Here is a 21,622-nt window from a genome sequence, read left to right as displayed (position 1 = left end):
AGGATAAAAATAAAAACATAGTTCCTTTATTCTAGTAGTCTAAAGGTCTAATGAGAGAATATATACACAAAAATAACCCTAATGAAATGTGATCCAGGTAAATGGAGATGTTCTATACACTGAAATTTCTAGGATCTTCAGAAGTAAATCAAAGGAGTATTTATCCCTTATATATTTTGTGATGTATATACAAAAATGCAGGAACTTGAGACTTTATACATTTTATTTAGCTTTAGGGGAAACAGAATTTCAGTGAATGTGAAATAGAATAGTGTAGAGCATTTTTTACATTTAATCTTATCTCTGAAGGTAGGGGAACACAGGCTAAAAGCTACATGGCTATGGAAATCAGATGAGAGTTTTGTAGACAGGAATGATTTCCTTATTTATATATGCTGGCAATAATTGCCAATAGAAAAGTTTGAAGATATGGAAAAGTGAGAAGACACTTCATGGAATAGCATCCCCTTGAAGGTAGCTGAAGGTAAAATTAGTTCCCATCTAGGCATTTGCTTTGGGGTACACCTTACTTTAACTGGAGGAGTGTAAAGATAAGTAGAACATTAGGGAGGAGGAAGCATGAAAGCCTTTTACCACTACTGTTTGTGAAGAAAGGAAAAGTTGAAGACAGAGATGGGAGATTAATTAGAGTATGATCATCTTAAATTCCCACAGATAATTTAGGAAAAAAAACCCTAAAAGATAAGAGAGTGGATAGTAAGGAAGAACCAGCATTCATTCCAGAGAAGAAAAATTATGATGTGTACAAGGGACTTCAAGTTCAGTATGGGGTGGGGGGGGGAGTGGGGGGAAGATATGGGCATGGGAGTGTGTAGAAGAAAAGGACATTTTGTGATGAGAGTGTTTTAAAAACCCTCTGCTTCACTTACAAAGAAGCCTCACTTTAATGGTATGTTCTTTGTTCAAAGTGTCTTCTTATTCCATTTAATGACTTCATCTAAGTCTAGACTCAGCTGTAGTTTCTGAGGATGAAAGACTAGTGAAAAAAGTTTGCTTTAAGCCCACAGGGCCCTCTCAGCCTTAGCACTCCCTAGGCTGCCTAGAAGCTCTCTATCAACTTGGTTTGTGAATTTTGACTCTCCCCATATGAGCACTGCAATGATCTGATGGGAGCACAGTGTAAAGAGGGCTTTATAGAAGCAGCAACATACCTGTTTGCTTTCCACTTCTGCTGTTTCTGAGGCTGGCTTTATACTTTGCTTTTAGCAAATTGTACAAATGCAAATCCTGGGTACTGATTCTGCCAAACTACTAGAGTGAGGTCAATGTGTTAATGGACCTACCCTCCCTCCTTAACTACTTTATCCCAGAGCTTTTTACTCTAATATGACAGGAAAAAACACACCAGCACTTTGTACTCCAGGTTTGCCATATTTCTCAAATGGTAAATCTTTTCAAAGTGTAAAATGGAAATGTTTTCAATGGGAAATAATGGCATACATATCTTTCACTGAATTTTTCTTTAAGGCTACTAAAATGATGTAGTACAGAAGCAGCCCTGTCCTGTTTGAGAGATTTGTAGTAAAGGCTGTGTGCTATAACAACAAATACAAAAGGCATTTTACTCTTAATATTTTTGTCTTAGAATTTGAGTGCTAAACGTCCCAATTTATTTACATTTGCTGCCCAAGAAATGGCATTTCGTTGTATTACAACTTGGAACTTATATTTTGATTCTGTAACTAGCACCATGTCTTGCCATCTGCTGGCCAACAAAGTAGTTACTTGTAATTTCATACATGACACCTACTCAAAAACATGTATTTAAGGGAAAACTCTTGGCAGTATAGCATTTTATTATGCAGTTTGTCCAAATGTATACCAAATGTGGAGATACCATTTTTTTATACCAGAGGAAAGAATATTTTACAAATAAGTCGACAACCCCATAACCCCTAATTTTCACTTGAAAGTGATTATGATTTGCATATTGTACTTTAAAAGCAAGAAATTTACAATGTTAAGTTCACCCAGGACTGAAACAAGAATAGAAATATTCTACTGTAGAGTAATATGTGAACAATCAGTAGGGTAAATCTGAGAAAGATAGCATATAAATAGTTTAGAGACCAGGAGCAAAGCCCTGGATGTCAGATCAATTAACTAATATGTAAATAAATAAATAACCTTATCATATTCGCGGCCATATTAACTGTTTTTTATGAATATGGTATCTAAGTGGATCATAGACACCATAATTAATTTCAGGCCATCTTCACTATCCAGGTTTGCTGGTACACTTTGGCCAGGTTCTTCAAAAATTTTTTTGTATACTCTCCAAAGTAATTATGAAAGGGTATGTGCCCCTTATACATTAGGTTAAAATGTAAAATTTCATCATTTAATTATAAAGGATAGGTTTCTGCACTATTGTAGTTTTGACATGTTAAAGTTTTCAATTTGTTAGAAAAATATTAAAATTTGCTAAACTGAAGAGAACAGTACAATAAATCCTCTCTATCCATTATTCAGATTCAACAATTATTTGGATTCTACTTCATTTAATCCTATTTTTTTTTCTCCCTGTTGAGGCATTATAAAACAAACCCAGGGCACCTGGGTGGCTCAGTCTGTTGAGCATCTGACTTCCGCTCAGGTCATGCTCTTGCAGTTGGTGAGTTAAAGTCCCACATCAAGTTTACTGCCGTCAGCACAAAGAAAGCCTGTTTTGGATCCTCTGTTCCTCTCTCACTGTTCCTCTCCTACTGCACTGCCTCAAAAATAAGTAAAAATTCATCAAACCTAGAAATCATGCCATTTTAATGTATTTCAGAATGTATTTCTAAATAGTATGCACTTTTCTATTATAACCATTATCCTGACAAATTAATGGTAAGACCTTGGTATCATGATAGTTCATAGTCAAATATTCCCTTTCTCTAAATACATTTTTAAAGTTATTTTATTCAAATGAGATCCCCCTAGGATCACACATCCATTTGGTGTTATAGCCCTTGAATCTTTTTAATGGTAGATTTTCTTTCCTTTTCATGCTTTGTGCTACCAATTTTTACAGAAACAAACAGTTACTCTCTAGAATGATCTACGCTCTCAATTTCTCACTTTGCTTCTTTGAAGTATTATTTAGCTTCTTGTTCTATCCTCTATATTTCCCATAAATTTAATTATGATCTAGGCTAGAATCAGGGAAAAGTATTTTGGTAAGCATGCTGCAAAGTGTGGGGTGCTTTACATAGGATCTGCTTTACATACATCTGCTTTACAGAAGGACAAAGGGTGATTTCACCCCTTTTAGAAATACAAAGATTTCAGTGGGTTCAAATGATGATAGTTGGTCCCCTCCACTATAAATTCTGCTATCATCCTTTCCTGTTACAGTTTCACCCACTGATGATCATTATCTTTAAAAATTGGTTTATACAATTGTAACTAATATTCAACTGACAAAACAACACAATTACAAACTTCAATAAAAAAAAACTATGTAAAAAATCATTGCAAATGCACATCTTAAAGATACAGATGAGACAAGTTTTGGTGACTTTATTTAAAGACATGATGAAAACTATTAGATTCAGTGTACCTTCAGGAGGCATCCATTGTAAGTTTCAAGATGGTTAGATTCATGTCTTTCTTTTTTAAGTGAGGAAACAAATTGTGAAAGGACAGAAAGGAAAAAACTGTAAGCCTTTCCTAATTTGTTCCTAGCTTCTGAAACAAATCAGCAGTGGAGCAGGGTAAAAAAGGCATTTTAAAAGGTTATTTATTATTTATTTTGAGATACAGTGCATGAACCAGGGAGGGGGAGAGAGAATCCCAAGCAGGCCCTGCACTGTCAGCACAGAGCCTGATACTGGCTTGAACTCATGAACCATGAGATCATGACCTCAGCTGAGATCATTAACCAATTGAGCCACTCAGGTGCTGAGTAAAACACATAGTCCTTACCAGCCAACTTCCCTAAGAAACTGTCCCGAGTTGAGTTTTAATTCAGTTGGGTACTGGTTTTGACCTGCTCGGAGTGGAGTTTTCTGGGCCAGAGGTGGCTAGACTAGAGATGTGGAGGGGATCACATTAGACCAATAAGGAGAAATCCTCACATGGAAGTCTTTAAGAATGGCAGCTGTGCTAATGACTTAGGTGGCTGTCCTGTGCCCCAGACAGACAACTTTGTATAAGAATAGATGTAAAGAGGAGGCTTCAAGTTTCTGAAAATTATTACAATTCCAGCTAGTGTATTAATTTCTAGCCAAAAGGCAGGCTTTCTCTTCCCCATAGCCGTGGGCTAGAGGATTGCAGCCTATGACCATACTCCTTGAAAGTCCCCTGAAATGAAAGTAAGGATGAAAAAAGAGGGATTACTCATCAAGTTTGCACCAAGGCTCAGAGTCCAGATGAAAAGACTTGAAGCCCCAAGTAAGGGCACCAAAATGATGAAATTACGAAGTGAGGATTGTGAGCAAATGGCTAAGAAAGAATTCTTGAGATGTTTTTGGTGCAAGAAGGCGGTTTTCTTATAGTATGGGGACAGGACCCATGGACAGAAAGAGCTGCACTGGGATATTGAGGAGGGACTGATTATATACTTTTAAGTCTGTAGAGGGAGGGGGATAGAGATAAAGTAAGTTTCTAAGGAATTTGGGAAGCAAGGCTTTCAGGGCCTTGGGCAAGCTGCTGTTAAGGTTACTTTTAGGTTTTAATAAAACATAGACATTAAGGCAGTAAGGCAGCCACGTGTTCCTTGAGGAAGGTCACGCTGTGTGACTATCAGGTGTCTTATCAGTGGGCTGCAAGCTGTAAGGAGACCTAGCTGAAGCTATATTTCTCTTGCCTTTGTTTCCCTCATTACTTCCTATAAAAATAACAAGGGAAATACATAAATAGTAATTCTTAGTTTTCCATGTCATAAGATCCCTAGATTTTAAAATAATGTGACAAAAGGAGAGAAAAGAGAGGATTAAAATATCTCTTTGGAAAGAGGGCTATCAAGATTAAGTTTAAAAAAGGCTTAGGGGCGCCTGGGTGGCGCAGTCGGTTAAGCGTCCGACTTCAGCCAGGTCACGATCTCGCGGTCCGGGAGTTCAAGCCCCCCGTCAGGCTCTGGGGGCCTGTGTCTCCCTCTCTCTCTGGGAGAGGATCCCTGTCTGGGGATTCTGTGTCTCCCTCTCTCTCTGCCCCTCCCCCGTTCATGCTCTGTCTCTCTCTCTGTCCCAAAAATAAATAAATGTTGAAAAAAAAAATTAAAAAAAAAAAGGCTTAGACAGGAGATATTTTCATTTATGATACCTTTTTTTGTTTACAATCAACAATGTTGCCTTACAAATAATTTACTTCCTAAGTCTATCCATTCTTAATGTATACTAACATTTGTGACTTAGATCCATAGATTTAAAACTGCATTTTGCACATGCTTGGGGCCTCATTGTCTTTACAGAGTGTATTGGGAGTTTTGAGGGAATAAAAATGCCTTTTTTGGGGGGCCTGGGTTGCTCAGTGTCTTAAGCATCTGACTCTTGATTTCTAACCTATCAATTAGATCTCTTCTGCAGGAAACAGGGCAAATGGACTGAGGTATGCTATATCCAGCCCTGAATGGCCCTAAATCAGGACCTCAACATAAAAGCCTCTTGCAGAATGTGTTTGGCCACTAACCAGGCTGATAAACTCTCTCCTGATATATTGGATAATTGTCTAGACAGGCCTCCTCTGAATAAACCCAGGTTGCTGGAGAAAACACAGGCTGTCCTTAAGGAAGGGGATGTTGACACTCTCTCTCTCACTGTTCTTCTAATAGACTCAGGTTACTCTACCTGTATGTGAGGGTTTCTCCTTCCTTCATTTCCCAGGTTAATGGCTAGGATAATTGGAGCCAACTATCTGTGGTTAACCTGCCTTAGGATGGGGACTTTAAGGAATAGTCCCAAGCAGGCTTTTGTTTGGGGGAAGTTCCCTGTCTTCTCTGGTCTAGGTGGACTGCCCATTTCTACTTGTTGGTCTAAAACAAATAAATCAAAAAACACTATCTTTTCATCTGTCCAAGCTGATGAGCTTTAGGACTGGGAGACCTCTTTCTGTGACCTCTGAGCTTTTTATCTGCCTCCAACCTTCCTGGTGGCACCTCACCTCTTCTGCCTTCCCCTCCCTCTCCTCCCACTTCAGATTTCCCCTCCAGTCCCCTTGGTTAAAATTGACAAGGGTGAACAAATTGACTTTCAAGTGATCCAAATGGAACATATTTGGTATTTAAACTAATTTCAGTTTGTTGCTTTAATTAAAATAGAGTCTTTAGAATTATCAACATTAAATGTGCAACTTTTTCTACCTCAGTTTACTGAAGGTCAAATAAGTTCATGTCATCTATGTTGCAACAATTTTTAGCAAAGGGATGACTTAAAATAATGGTTAATTTGTCTGTCTCAAAGTTCTCATGAACAATTGTTAAAATAGCTTTCAGTCTTTTGTAACTTGAAACTTTCAAGTTTTGCTTGGATGAGAAATTGGATTAAATTTGTTGGAATGTAGACCTTTTCCAAATAGGATGAAATGTGGAAGTGTTGAACATAGGTTTATGTTTTTGCCTTCCTATTTTAAATCTGTTAAAAAAATACTTCTGCTTAATTGATTCATAAGCTTGTCATCTAAAGAATTCTGGTATAACAGTTCACAATTGCTTACTGCTTAGAAACCTTAGTCTCCAGTGAAAACTAAATGTAATTCAGACTGATGGAAATAAGGAAAGCAACCCTGTATATACAAAAGCAGGAGATATATAAGAAAACTCCTAAGAAATGGGAATACATGTTTGTTGAAGGTAAAAGAAGGTAATTGTTTCTTAAATGAGACTGGTTATTTGGAGGAAAATGGCTTAGGTAAAAATCTGAATGCAAAAGAAAGTTGCAGAAGGTTTGTGAAGAGAAAGCTTTAAAAAAGAATTTTATGTGTGATCAAAACTAAGGTTAAAATGAATTAATTTTAAAAGTACACTGATCTAAGGTTAAAATTCTGCTTTTGTCTCTGTCAAAAAGACAAAGTTTTCTTGGTTTTTGGTCTGCTCCTAATAAAAAATGTAAGCAAAGTGTGTTTTTTTTCTATTTTGTCTGCCTAGAAAATCAGTTATTAAGTTCTTTATCAAGTCTTTGATTACTTAAGAGAACTAAAACTTATCAGTATTAAAGGAGCTAAGTTTTGCTAACAACTACTTAACTCTACACATTTGCCTTTAAAATTTTATTGCCACCTTAGTTAAATAATTAAGTTTTAGGGGCGCCTGGTGGCTCAGTCAGTTAAGTGTCCAACTTCAGCCCAGGTCACGATCTCACAGTTCATGAGTTTGAGCCCTGCATCAGGCTCTGTGCTGACAGCTCAGAGCCTGGAGCCTGCTTCGGACTCTGTGTCTCCCTCTTTCAGCCCCTCCCCTGCTCATGTTCTGTCTCTCTCTAAAAAATAAACAAAATTAAAAAAAAAATTTTTTAAATAATTAAGTTTTAAAATGGTCTGTAATCCTATCTGGGCATGTGCTTTGTAACTATCAGAAGATTTTAACAAACTTCCCTGAGATTTAAATTGTATATAAAGTCTTTTTGACCAATTAAGCTTGTTTATTTGGTATGTTAAGTTACTTAGCACTGTCAAACAAATGATAAAATTTAGGTTGTATTGCTTGGGTAAATGCTATAGCTGTTTATAAATGCTATGATATATATAACATAATATAAAATTTCTGAAGTTTAATATGTTTTGATAAATATTCAGAATACTGAGAGATGACCTTATTGTTGTGTCACAGAAATAATGGAATTTCCTTGTCAATTGCATAATAATCTTTTGTCATTTACAAAATGTTTCACCATTAAGGATATTTGTAAAAAAGGACTTTGATATATTTAAAATCATAAAAATAAAATGGATAAAAATTTCCAGAACAGAAAAAGCTGCATTCAAACTTAATAAAAAATTAGACAATAATTAGTTTATGGCTCTTGTCTGAAATATTTCTAGTTCTCTCATGTTTGCTTTTCCAGATTGAAAAAACTGTCTCTTAAGATAACTATGATATACAAAAGTATAATAAAATATTCCTTTGTGAACCGTTTAAAGCATTTAACTTTTCTCAGGGCACCTGGGTGGCTCAGTCAGTTAAGCGTCCGACTTCGACTCAGGTCAGGATCTCTCTGTCCATGAGTTCGAGCCCCGCGTCGGGCTCTGGGCTGATGGCTCAGAGCCTGGAGCCTGTTTCCGATTCTGTGTCTCCCTCTCTCTCTGCCCCTACCCCGTTCATGCTCTGTCTCTCTCTGTCCCAAAAATAAATACACGTTGAAAAAAAAATTTTTTTAAAAATAAAGGGAGAAATTGTTTCAATAACACATCTTTGTAAATGTTAAATTCTAGTTCTGATTGTCTTTAAATATTTGTTATTTGCCAAAGCTAGACACCTTGAGATAAACTTCAGAGAAATGGCCATAAGACTCATGTATAGATGATCTTTGCTCCTGTTGCTCTATGGGCCACTCAAAAGGATCACCAGAATAATTTGAATTACAAACCAGAAAAACCAATCAGATTCCTGCTTCCTGTGTCCACTCCTTCTGAGGATGCTTCAAGCCTGGCATCTAAAAATCTTCTCACTGACAGCAATCAAGATTCAGACACTGGGTTTATAATTTGCTCTAACCATTAACCTAGATTTTTCTTTTCTTTCCATAAAAGTGCCTTTTACTAATTATCTGATTGCTTACCAAACAAAACAGTGTCTGTATGATGGTTAACACCACATGCTACACAATTAAGGCCTTAAATAACTTTCAAAATAATATATTATGAAACACTGAAATAACTCAAATGCATAAGGCACTTCGACAAAATAGAATGACATTAGATGTTTTAACAGCTGCACAAGGTGGAACTTAACCTATCATAAAAGCAAAATGCTGTATATATATTCCAGATTACCATAAAAATATTTCTAGATTTCCAATTGACATAAAGGCTCAGATTGTCATTTTAACTGATTCCTTTCTTTCCTTTAATAATTGGTTAAACTCATGGACTAAAGGAAGGTTTTTGTCACCTATCAAAGGGTTCTTATTTGGGCTTTTTTTTTTCTTTTTGTTATTCTAATCATGTTTTTCTCTTTTCTCCCAAGTCCCTCCACCTGGTGTGAGACTCCTTCATTGCCATAACTTCAAGTGGACAGATGATCATTTCTACTGAGCACTGGGTGTTATAGGTAAGCAAAAATCATGGGAATCTACCCCCAAAACCAAGAGCACACTGTATACACTGTATGTTAGCCAACTTGATAATAAATTATATTAAAAAAAAAGAAAGCTTCCATATGATATCAACTCTAGATACAGTTGCTTTAGCCTTCCCTAACTCCTATTAAATTCTCAACCGACCAACCTTGACCCACAGGTAGGGACATCTCTACAACCCTATTCAGCAGGAAGGAGATACAAAAGATGAGCCCTTCAGCCCTCAACAACCTTAAAGATTTAAGGATAAAAGTTGTTTTGGAGCGGGGATGATGAGGGAGACAAAGGCAAGAGAAATGTAGTTTAAATTTCCTTTCAGCTAACAGCCCACTGATAGACCCCTGAAGCATGCAGAGGGTGACCTTCCTCAGGGAACACATAGCTCCCTTACTGCCTTAATGTCTATGTTTTATTAAAACCTAAAAGTAACCTTATCTTAACAGCAGCTAGCCCTGCAAGGCCCTGAAAGCCTTGCTTCCAAAATTCCTAAGAGACTTACTTTATCTCTATCCCCCCTTCCTCTACAGACTTAAAAGTGTATAATCAGTCCCTCCTCACAATCCCAGTGCAGCTCTTTCTGCCCATGGGTCCTGTCCCCATGCTATAATAAAACTTTCTTAACCATTTTCTCATGAACCCCACTTCATAATTTCATCAGGCAGAAGAAAGCAGAAAAGAGAAAGAAGTCAGAGTTACAGAGAGAATGTAAAAAAAAAAAATGTATCTGCTTTTTACTTTTAGATTATGCATTTGGATTAAGACTGCATAATTTAGGTGGCTTGGAACATCTGGAACAAATGGATTGTTTTCTGTGACTCCTTGGAGTTCCACAAATGCATGGAAACACCAGACTTAATTTATACTGGATGAGGTCAATACCAGATTTTTTTATGAAGCAGACTAAAAAGGCAATGATTGTTCACCGTGCCCCTCTTTCTCTCTACCCTTTCCCCACTTTTTCTCTTCCAGAATTTATGTTTTTAAAAAGTCATTCCCCATTGATTACTGTATCAGCCTGGGGTTTCCAGAGATATAGAAATATGAGGATATATATAAAAAGGGATTTAGTATAAGAAATTAGCACAGTTGATTATGGAGGCTAAGAAGTCCCAATATCTGTAGTCTGAAGTTCTGAAAAACATATTCCAGCTCAAAACCATCAAGCAGAGAGTAAAATCTCTCTTGCTCATCCTTTTTGTTCTAGTTAAGCTTTCACTGGATTGGAGGAAACTCACCCATTTGGGTAAGGAAATCTGCTTTGTTCAGTTCATTAATTCAGATGTTAATCTCATCCAGAAACATCCTCAAAAACATATCCAGAATAATGTTTATAAATCTGAACACCATATGACCTAGTCAAGCTGATGCATAAAATTAACCATCATGATCAAAATTTAAGTCTCTGACATGCTAGCAAGGAAAGACTGGGGAAGAGGGTGCATCCCCAAACAAAATAATAACTAGCTGCTTAACAGGTTTTCCTTCAATAAACAACTGCTTTTATACCAAAGTGGTTGTCAATATTTCATTCTAAAATATGAAGAAGGTTTTAACTCACTACAAGTCCAATAGGTCTTCTAAGAAAGAATAGAAGAGCTAGGATTGAAGCATTTCAAGAGGGTTTCATGGAAGAAGGAAGGGACTTAAGCCTTGGAAATGAGTGAGGATTGAATCAACAAAGAAATGAACAAATGCTGCCTTACAGTTGCATTGTGTCAGGATCACATCACAGGTTAACAAATGGCATCAGCAAACAATGCAATGTGCCAGTGAATATTTTGTATTCCCAGTTCTTAAATTTGGCCTTGTAGAGAAAATTAATTCATATTTGCTCTCCTATCTTTTTCATCAACTGCCTTGAGCCCTGTCAAAGACATGTGCTATGGAAATAGGAGGGAGCAGAACAGAAATTACTTCTAAGTTTATCAATCTCTTTTTCTGTTCAGCTTGTCATTAGATATGTCAAGCTAAGGTTTAGCTTAAGTTCATGATCCATGGAGATATTTTTAAGAATAATAAATACATTAGGTGAGACTATTCAAATAGTGAAACTGTTCTTCTTCTTCTCCTTCTCCTTCTCTTTCCTGACTTTTGGATCATCAGAAGAATAATTTTCCGTAGGAAATCGACCTGAGAAGATAGAATATCTTGGCTATCTGATGAACCCATGAGTGATTTTTTTTTTTTTTTTTGGTAAACCTATAAGGTCTTATCTCAAAAATGTAGATCTCAGTTTCTCAAGGTCAAAGGAGAGATCATGACTTCTTTAAACATATGTCAGGCATCAAAAAAGCCCTATTAGTTATGTATAAAAGTAATAAATGGGGGCGCCTGGGTGGCGCAGTCGGTTGGGCGTCCGACTTCAGCCAGGTCACGGTCTCGCGGTCCGTGAGTTCGAGCCCCGCGTCGGGCTCTGGGCTGATGGCTCAGAGCCTGGAGCCTGTTTCCGATTCTGTGTCTCCCTCTCTCTCTGCCCCTCCCCCGTTCATGCTCTGTCTCTCTCTGTCCCAAAAATAAATAAACGTTGAAAAAAAAAAATAAAAAAATAAAAGTAATAAATGTAAGTCTGTAAATGCTATCTTCTATTATATCAAACTACAGGTAATTGTCGTTTTACTGCACCTCACTTTACTGCACTTTACAGATACTGCAATTTTTAAAAACTGAAGATTTATAGCAACCTTATGTTGAGCAAGTCTATCAGTGCCTTTTTTTAAACAGCATTAGCTCATTTCATGTCTCTGTCACATTTTGGTAATTCTCACAATATTTCAAATATTTACATGATTATTATGCTTATCTGTGATCTATTATCTTTGATGTTACTATTATAAATGTTTTGGGACACTATGCACCATGCCCATATAAGATGGCAAACTCACTCAATAAATGTTGTGTGTCTGCTCCACAAACTGTTCCCTTGTCTCTTTCTCCTCAGGTTTCCTTATTTTCCTGAGACATAACAATTGAAATTTGGTCACTTAATAACCCTGCAATGGCTTCTAAGGGTCAAAGTAAAAGGAAGGATTGTACATCCCTTACTTTAAATCAAAAGCTAGAAATGATAAAGCTTAGCAAGGAAGGCATGTGTAAAGCTGAGAGACCAAAATCTAAGCATCTTGTACCAAACAGCCAAGTTGTGAATGCAAAGGAAAAGTTCTTGAAGGCAGGTAAAAGTGCTACTCCAGTGAACACATGAATGATAAGAAAGCAATAGAGCCTTATTTCTGATATGGAGAAAGTTACAGTGGTTTGGATAGAAGAGCAAACCAGCCACAACATTCCTTTAAGCCAAAGTCTAATTCAGAGCAAGGTCCTAACTCTCTTCTATTCTGTGAAGGCTAAGAGAGGGAGGAAGCTGCAGAAGAAAAGTTGAAAGCTAGCAGAAACTGGTACATGAGGTTTAAGGAAAGAAGCCATCTCTATAACATAAATATAACAGTGCAAGGTGAAGCAGAAGGTTATCCAAAAGATCTAGCTATGGTAATTAATGAAGGCAGCTACATTAAACAACTGATTTTCAGTGTAGACAAAATAGCTTTATATTGGAAGAAGATGCCATCTAGGACTTTCATAGCTAGAGAGGAGAACTCAATGCCTGCCTTCAAAGCATCAAAGAATAAGCTGACTCTCTTGTTAGGGGACTGATACAGACAGAAAATTTAAGTTGAAACCAATGATCATTTACCATACCAAAAATCCTAGGGCTCTTAAGAATTATGCTACATCTAAGGGTGCCTGGGTGGCTCAGTCAGTTAAGCACCAGACTCTTGGTTTTGGCTCAGGTCATGATCTCATGGTTTGTGAGTTTGAGCCCTGCATCAGGTTCTCTGCTGTCTGCACAGGTCCTGCTTCAGATCCTCTGTCCCCACCTCCCTCTGTCCCTCCCCCACTTGCACTGTCTCTCTCAAAATAAATACATAAAAACTTAAAAAAAAATTATGCTACATCTATTCTGCCTGTGCTCTAGAAATGGAATAGCAAAGCCTGGATAACATTTGTCTACATAGTTCAGTGAATATATTAAGCCCACTGTTGAGACCTACTGCTCAGAAAAACAAACAGAAACAAAAGGAATCCTTTCAAAATATTACTGCTCACTGAGAACGTACTTGCTCACCCAAGAGCTTTGATGGAGATATACAAGGAGATAAGTCTTATTTTTGTGCCTAGTAATATAACATCCATTTTGCAGCCCACGGATCAAGGAGTAATTTTGACTTCAAGTCTTAAGAAAAACATGTCAGAAAGCTATAGCTACTATAGACAGTGATTCCTGTGAAGGATCAGGTCAAAAGCAATTGAAATTCTTCTGGAAAGAATTCACCATTCTAGATGCCATTAAAAAAAATTGTGATTCATGGGAAGAGGTCAAAATGTCAACATGAACAGGAGTTTGGAAGAAGTTGATTCCAACCCTCATGTATGATTTCCAGGGTTTCAAGGCTTCCATGGAAGAATTCGTGGCATATATGGTGAGACAGTAAGACAACCAGAAGTGCAATCTGAAGATGTGACTGAATTGGTACAATCTCATGATAAAATTTTCACGTGAGGAATTGCTTCTTACGGATGAGCAAACAAAGGGTGTTGAGATGCAGACTGTTGAAATGACAAAGGATTTACAATATTACATAAACTTAGTTGATAGAGCAGCTGCAGGGTTGGAAAGGATTGGTTTCAAATTTCAAAAAAATTCTATGCTAAAATTCACTCAAACAGCATTTGATCCTACCGAAAAATCATTTGTGAAAGGAAGAGTCAATCCATGTAGCAATTTCATTTTTGTCTTAAGAAATTGCCACAGCCGCCCCAGCCCTCAGCAAACACCACCCTGATCAGTCAGCAGCCATCAACATTAAGACAAGACCCTCTTGTCTTAAAAAGATTACACTTTGCTCAAAGTTCAGATGATAGCATTTTTTAAAAATGAAGTATTTTTAAAGTATGTACAGTTTTTGAAAATAGTGCTACTGCTCACTTAGACTACAGTACAGTAGAACATAACCTTTATATATACTAGGAAAACAATAAATTCATTTGACTCACTTTATTAATTTTATTGTGGTGGTCTAGAACTAAACCCACAGTATCTCTAAGTTATGCCTTTATTTAAATAAATATCAATGAATTTCCATATTATTCCTATAATTTAAGGGAGTATAATGATTATGCAAATTTTAAGAATAGAATAACCATACATGAGAAAAATATTAGTACTTAGTTTTCAGTTTTATTAAATCTAAAACTCTTGGAAATAAGTGTTTTTTCTAACCAACTTTCAACTTTTTTCTTTTTTAGTTTTTCGTTTTTTAAAATTATTTTTGCTTTTGAAATCTAAGCAATGACATTTACACTGATTTGTATTAAAAATTAAAAAAAATCTTGAGCTCACATAAACCAATTTAATAATAGGTGTGTGCAAAATATCCCAGGCCAAATAAATGACCAAACAATACTTGTTTTGGTGTATATTACAAAAAAAAAAGGCTAGAAATAAATTTAAAAAATAAGTTTTAGGTCTCTTTTTCTAACACTCAGAAAACATATTGAATAAAGAAAATGGAAAGCAGAATTTGAAGAACTCATCAACCTAGCTTTTGATAGAAGTAAACACAAAGCATCTTAGTTACTGATAATCTTACACTCTTAAAAAATCTAACTCAGTAGGAATATCCACAAACTCTCTTGGTTACCCTTACCAGGGATTCACTTTCTCAAGAAATAAATTTTGAAAAAGAAATCATAGTTTTTGGTTTCACCTTGTCATCTCTACCCTCCATGAATATTGAGCAGATCTAAGGCACAACAAAAACTAACTGAAAAATATGGTACTAATTGGTCATCTCTATACTTTTCTCATTGGCCCAATAGTTCCCAGTGGATAGAATAAATAAATATAGATGTGAGCCATCAAAAAGAAATCTTGCCATTAACAACAACATGGATGGAATTAGAGTGTATTATGCTAAGGGAAATAAGTCAGAGAAAGACAAATACCATATGATTTCACTCATATGTGGAATTTAAGAAATAAAACAGATAAACATAGAGGAAGGGTGGGAGAAAAAGAGAGGGAAACAAACCATAAGAGATTTTCAATTATAGAGAACACATAGAAAACTACAGAGAACTTGCTGGAAGGAAGTGGGTGGGAATGGGATATATGGGTGATGAGCATTAAGGAGGTCACTCATTGGGATGAGCACTGGGTGTCACGTGATGAATCACTAAATTCTCCTAAAAACAATATTACACTATATGTTAACTAGAATTTAAATAAAAAGTTGAAGAAAAAAAATCTAGATGTACTGGCAATTAGTTCCTGAAGTCTGTATTTTGCTTTAGTCATTTTTTTTTATCGTCTTGGTTTACTGTGTATGTGATTTATACTGCAGAGAGAACAGACTTTGGGGAAATCAGACTGTATTCAAATCCCTAATTGCTCAATTTTTGAGTTGTATTATCTGGGGGAAATGTCCTAACCTTTATTCACCTCCGTTTACCCTAGTTGTGCATGTTAGTTGAGGCCTGAGCACATTGTTCAAAATTAATGTTGCACTGTGCCCTTTAATAGCACTTCTTTCACACACTTTTATACTTCATAACAGTCATAAATACAAAAAATAGTCATCGTATAAAAAGCCATTTTCTTTTATATTCTTATATTTTTCTTTAAAATAGTTTTATATTCATGCAACCATTTTGATTACCTAATGCATTTCATTTATTGTTCAATTATTTCACAAACATTTATTGGTCTCCTACTATGTGCCAGACAGTGCCAAATCCTGAGAATGAACGAGGTATAATCCCTACTCTCAAACAGTTTATAGTATATTAGGGAAGAGTAGAAGGAAAAGAAAATGAATGGTTATATGTGCTATAACAGATACATAATCAGAGTTCTTGGGAGAGAACAAAATGAGAGATACTAGAGTATCTATTTTAAAAAAAATTTTTAACGTTTGAAGGAGGCCTTGGAGAATGAAAAATATTCCTCGGAAAACCAGGGGAACCAGGAAAAGGATAATGTTAGGCACAATGAACAGCTCATGCAAAGACACAGAGATGTGAAATGTTAGCATATCAATCCTAGCAACCATACTCTTCAATCAATTATAAATCTATTACCACTTTCCAGTAATCTTGGTTCCTTAATACATTCTCTGTGTATGACTTATAAAGTAATCATTTTATGTAGGTATCGATCTACATAAAACTATCTGGAAGTAAGAATACCTCAGCTAATTTAATTCCATCTCATTTCTATTTTTTTAAATATTTGTTTATTTTTGAGAGAGAGAGAGTGTGAGCAGGAGAGTGGTAGAGAGAGGGGGACAGAGGCTCCAAAGTGGGCTCTGCACTGACACCAGCAAGCCCGATATGGGGCTGAAACTCACAAACCACAAGATTACTACCTGAAGTCAGATGCTCAACCAACTGAGCCACCAAGGCACCCCTCATTTCTATTTTTAAATTTTAATTTCATAATATATTTTTTCACATAGTACAGTCCTATAGTTCCAAAATTGAAAGGTCAGGGTATACATCGAAAAATGTCCTTCTCACAGCCACCCATTTGTTAACTTACATCACTGCTATTTAGTCTCTTGTTTTTGTCTACAGTTATTTTATGAACATGCTATCAAGTACTCTCAGATATTCTTTTTTATTCTGTAATAAATCCTACATATCTTTCCATGATGCCACAAAAAGTTATATTTCTAATTAATATAATTTAAATAGTCTCCTAAAATAGACATGCATATTGTTTCCAAACTGTTGCTATTTAAATAATGCAGAAATTAATATTTTTTTACATGTTATTTCACTCGTGTGAAATGTCTCTACAGGCAAAATCTAAAATAAAATTGGGGGGTGGTCAATGAATATATATAATTATGTTCAACATTGCCAAACTCTTTTTCATAGTGGTTATATTACCCATGGTACCCATACTGAAACCAGCAATATACAAGGGTCTCTGCTTTCCCATAGCCTGGGTAACAATGTGAGCTATTTCTCATGTATTCCGGGGGTTATTTTCTAACCTGGTATATCTAGATAGATAGAAAATGCTTTGTTTTGGATATAAAATCAACGCACAGAAACTGGTTGCATTCCTATACACCAATAATGAAGCAACAGAAAGAAAAATCAAGGAATCGATCCCATTTAGAATTGCACCAAAAAAACATTAAAAACCTAGGAATAAATCTAACCAAAAATGTGAAAAATGTATACATTGAAAACTATAGAAAGCTTATGAAAGAAATTGAAAAAGACACAAAAAAATGGAAAAATATTCCATGCTCCTGGATAGGAAGAACAAATATTGTTAAAATGTCAATACTACCCAAAGCAATCTACATATTCAATGTAATACCTATCAAAGTAGCACAAGAATTCTTCACAGAGCTAGAACAAACAATCCTAAAATTCGTATGGAACCAGAAAAGACCCCAAATAGCCAAAGCAATCTTGAAAAAGAAAACCAAAGAAGGAGGCATCACAATCCCAGACTTCAATCTGTATTACAAAGCTGTAATCATCAAGACAGTATGGTACTGGCACAAAAACAGACACTCAGATCAATGGAACAGAATGGAGAAACCAGAAATGGATCCACAAATGTATGGCCAACTAATCTTTGACAAAGCAGGAAAGAATATCCAATGGAAGAAAGACAGTCTCTTCAGCAGGTGTTGCTGGGAAAAGTAGACAGCGACATGCAGAAAAATGAACTAGGACCCTTTTCTTACACCATACACAAAAATAAACTCAAAATGGATCTAAATGTTAAAACAGGAAGCCATCAAAATCCTTGAGGAGAAAGCAGGCAAAAACCTCTTTGGTCTTGGCCATAGTAACTTCTTACTCAGCACGTCTCCAGAGACAAAGGGGAACAAAAGCAAAAATAAACTATAGGGACCTCATCGAAATAAAAAGCTTCTTCATAGAAAGGAAACAATCAGCAAAACTAAAAGGCAACTGACAGGATGGGAGGAGATATTTGCAAATGACATATCAGATAAAGGGTTATTATCCCCTTATCAAACTTATCAAACTCAAGACCCAAAAAATAAATAATCCAGTGAAGAAATGGGCAAAAGACATGAATAGACACTTCTCCAAAGAAGACGTCCAGATGGCCAGCCAACACATGAAAAAATGCTCAACATCACTCTTCATCAGGGAAATACAAATTAAAACCACAATGAGAGGGGCGCCTGGATGGCTCAGTCGGTTAAGCGTCCGACTTCGGCTCAGGTCACGATCTCGCGGTCCGTGAGTTCGAGCCCCGCGTCGGGCTCTGGGCTGATGGCTCAGAGCCTGGAGCCTGCTTCTGATTCTGTGTCTCCCTCTCTCTCTGCCCCTCCCCTGTTCATGCTCTGTCTCTCTCTCTCTCTGTCTCAAAAATAAACGTTAAAAAAAATTAAAAAAAAAAAACCACAATGAGATATCACCTCACATCTGTCAGAATGGCTAACATTAACAACTCATGCAACAACAGATGTTGGCGAGGATGCGAAGAAAGAGGATCTCTTTGGCACTGCTGGCGGGAATGCAAACTGGTGCAGCCACTCTGGAAAACAGTATGGAGTTTCCTCAAAAAAAATAAAAATAGAACTATCCTATGACCCAGCAATGGCACTACTAGGTATTTATCCAAGGGATACAGGTATGCTGTACATGAACCCCAAAGTTTATAGCAGCACTATCAACAATAGCCAAAGTATAGAAAGAGCCCAAATGTCCATTGATGGATGAATGGATAAAGAAGATGTAGTATATATAGAGAGAGGAGTATTACTTGGCAATCAAAAAGAATGGAATCTTGCCATTTGCAACTATGTTGATGGAACTATTATGCTAAGCGAAATTAGAGAAAGACAAATAGCATATGACTTCACTCAAAGGAGGACTTTAAGAGTCAAAAGAGTTGAACATAAAGGAAGGGAAGCAAAAATAATATAAAAAAGGTGAGGGGGACAATACATAAGAGACTCTTAAATATGGAGAACAAACAGAGGGTTACTGGAGGGGTTGTGGGAGGCGGGATGGGCTAAACAGGTAAGGGGCATTAAGGAATCTACTCCTGAAATCATTGTTGTGCTATATGCTAACTAACTTGGATATGAAAGAAAGAAAGAAAGAAAGAAAGAAAGAAAGAAAGAAAGAAAGAAAGAAAATGCTTTGTTCTTTTTTAAGATCTTTCTCTCTATATATATATGCAGTGTTTGAGTATAATTTTGTATAGTTTTACACTATATGTAGGAATGAGCATGGTTTTATTACTTTAAGAATCATTTTTCTTTTTCTTTTCAAAATTTTTTTAATGTTTACTTATTTCTGAGAGGGAGACAGAGAGGGGAGGGGTGGGGGCAGAGAGAGGAGACACAGAATCTGAAGGAGACTCCAGGCTCTGAGCTGTCAGCATAGAGCCTGACATGAGGCTGGAACTCACAGACCACGAGATGATGACCTGAGCTGAAGTCAGGCACTCAACAGACTGAGCCATCCAGGTGCCCCTGAATCATTTTCCTTTTTTAATGGGATGCTTGATCTCAAGTGTCCCACCTTTTTCCCATTTAGGTTTTGATCCTATTCTAATGTAATTATAGGTGTTCTTTCTATATTAAAATCAGACAGATATAGATATTTAATACACAAAGCAAAATCTATGATGAGAAAAAAGCATTTGACTGTATTCAAAAAGTCTATTTTTCCTCTATAATTACTAGAGTATTTTACAGTCAATACAGATTTTCCTTCATACCAATACCCACACTCATAATTCCCAAATGTCAAATTCTAATAATAAATAAATGGAAATAGCAATAAAAGATGGTGGGTATACTTAAAGTCAAACTTGAAATTAGTGCTATTAATTTTTTATTACTTAAAAGAAAAAAATTAATGAGTGCTCCCAATGTAATGAATTTCATAGATTTCGATTTTATTTTGAGATGACATTTTAATGAGAAGTGTAAGTAAATTGGAAAAAATAGTCACTAACACATGAAATAAAAACTCATTTGCAGAGCTTTTTGGAATGGGTGGTCGATAAAGAGGTTGATGTGTTGATCATTTTCTATACAATATTCTGTGAAAATATTTTTAGATGATTTCAAAGGGGGACATACCATTTTAGGCAAAAGAGCTTCTGATATTTTTCAGAATACTTTTCTCTACCAGGCACTGTGACCACAATGGGCAAAATGCATGGTAGCACTATTATAATAGAATGAAAGATGGACTTACAAAGTTAATATTGTAAAAAAAAAAAAAGGATCTAAAGTAACTATATTAAGTGATGTGATTTTGTGTGAGTATTCCTTCCACATCAAGTTTCACTGAAATAAATGGTGCAGCCATCTTGTTCATTTCCATACATCTTTACCTATTTAATTTAAAATGTAAACACTCTACATAACCAATTTTACTACATAATAAAAATGTTTTAATACTTCACTGAAAACTCAAATGTGTTTAACAATTTATTTTTAAAATGCTCTAAATTGATAATGTGCAGAAACCGGCAAGTTTTAAGGTGACATGATTTGAAATAGTCATGGAATGCTACCATTTAAAAATAACAAATATGTATCATATAAACTGCATTAAGTAAATCATAAGGTTTTTACATAGTACTAATGATTCACCCTGAGCATACTGTGAAAGTTCAATTATTAAACCATTCATTACCAGATGCCAAGAAGAAGTAGATGCTAACCCTGCTGGATCTCTAATCTTTGGCCAAGGCACATTCCAAAAACAGTGAGAAATTAAAAGCTTTGCTGATTGGATTACTAACACACATAATGGTCAAAAGGAATTTCAAAACGCAACTGTTTCAGAAATGTGTGGTTTTCTTGGATACAAAACTAAGAAAAGTAAAATTCTTTAGAATATGAGATCATTGAAAAGTCAATTCTTTCAAATACACATATACAATACCACAATTCCTACCATTTCTGTGTTTGCCTTGCATCTTTTCCAAAATAACAACGTTTACATTTCAGTGTTTTGCTTAAAGGCATTCAGTTTTGTATCCTTTCATTGGTAACACTAAAGAGGTAAAAGACCAAAAACAGAAAAAGACAGGTACCATTGTTCTACATTTACATATGAGACAGCTCTAGTAACATCAATAATTATATTCATTATCCTTATATCCTGTGACTTTTAGGTGAACATGTATCTACCGTTGTTTCTGTGGTGACTAAATTTGGAAATGCAGAAAAAGCAACTAAAAAGCCACAGCTGCTTTGGCTTACCTGCAAAGTTTGGGGACTGTTATTGTACATAGCCAACATAATGGCAATGTTCTCTGGTGTGAGTTCTGGGTATCCCTCATGAGTTTAGATTTCTGCTCATTT

At 36.0% G+C, this 21,622-nt stretch overlaps 2 long non-coding RNA genes across 2 annotated transcripts; both read left to right on the top strand.

Annotated features, from left to right (window-relative positions):
* The first annotated feature begins 9,120 nt into the window (after positions 1 to 9,120).
* On the top strand, positions 9,121 to 10,746 carry LOC123610815. The gene is made up of 2 exons (XR_006718301.1): positions 9,121 to 9,208; positions 9,978 to 10,746. It is a non-coding gene; the product is annotated as an uncharacterized LOC123610815 (long non-coding RNA).
* Positions 10,747 to 15,180: 4,434 nt separating this feature from the next.
* Positions 15,181 to 19,202, top strand: LOC123610814. The gene is made up of 2 exons (XR_006718300.1): positions 15,181 to 15,255; positions 19,160 to 19,202. It is a non-coding gene; the product is annotated as an uncharacterized LOC123610814 (long non-coding RNA).
* The last annotated feature ends 2,420 nt before the right edge of the window (positions 19,203 to 21,622 follow it).

Source organism: Leopardus geoffroyi, chromosome C2, assembly GCF_018350155.1.
Source record: "Leopardus geoffroyi isolate Oge1 chromosome C2, O.geoffroyi_Oge1_pat1.0, whole genome shotgun sequence".
In the NCBI taxonomy this organism is placed as follows: domain Eukaryota; kingdom Metazoa; phylum Chordata; class Mammalia; order Carnivora; family Felidae; genus Leopardus; species Leopardus geoffroyi.
Note: the sequence above shows the minus strand (reverse complement) of the source record. Positions and strands in the feature narration are given on the sequence as shown.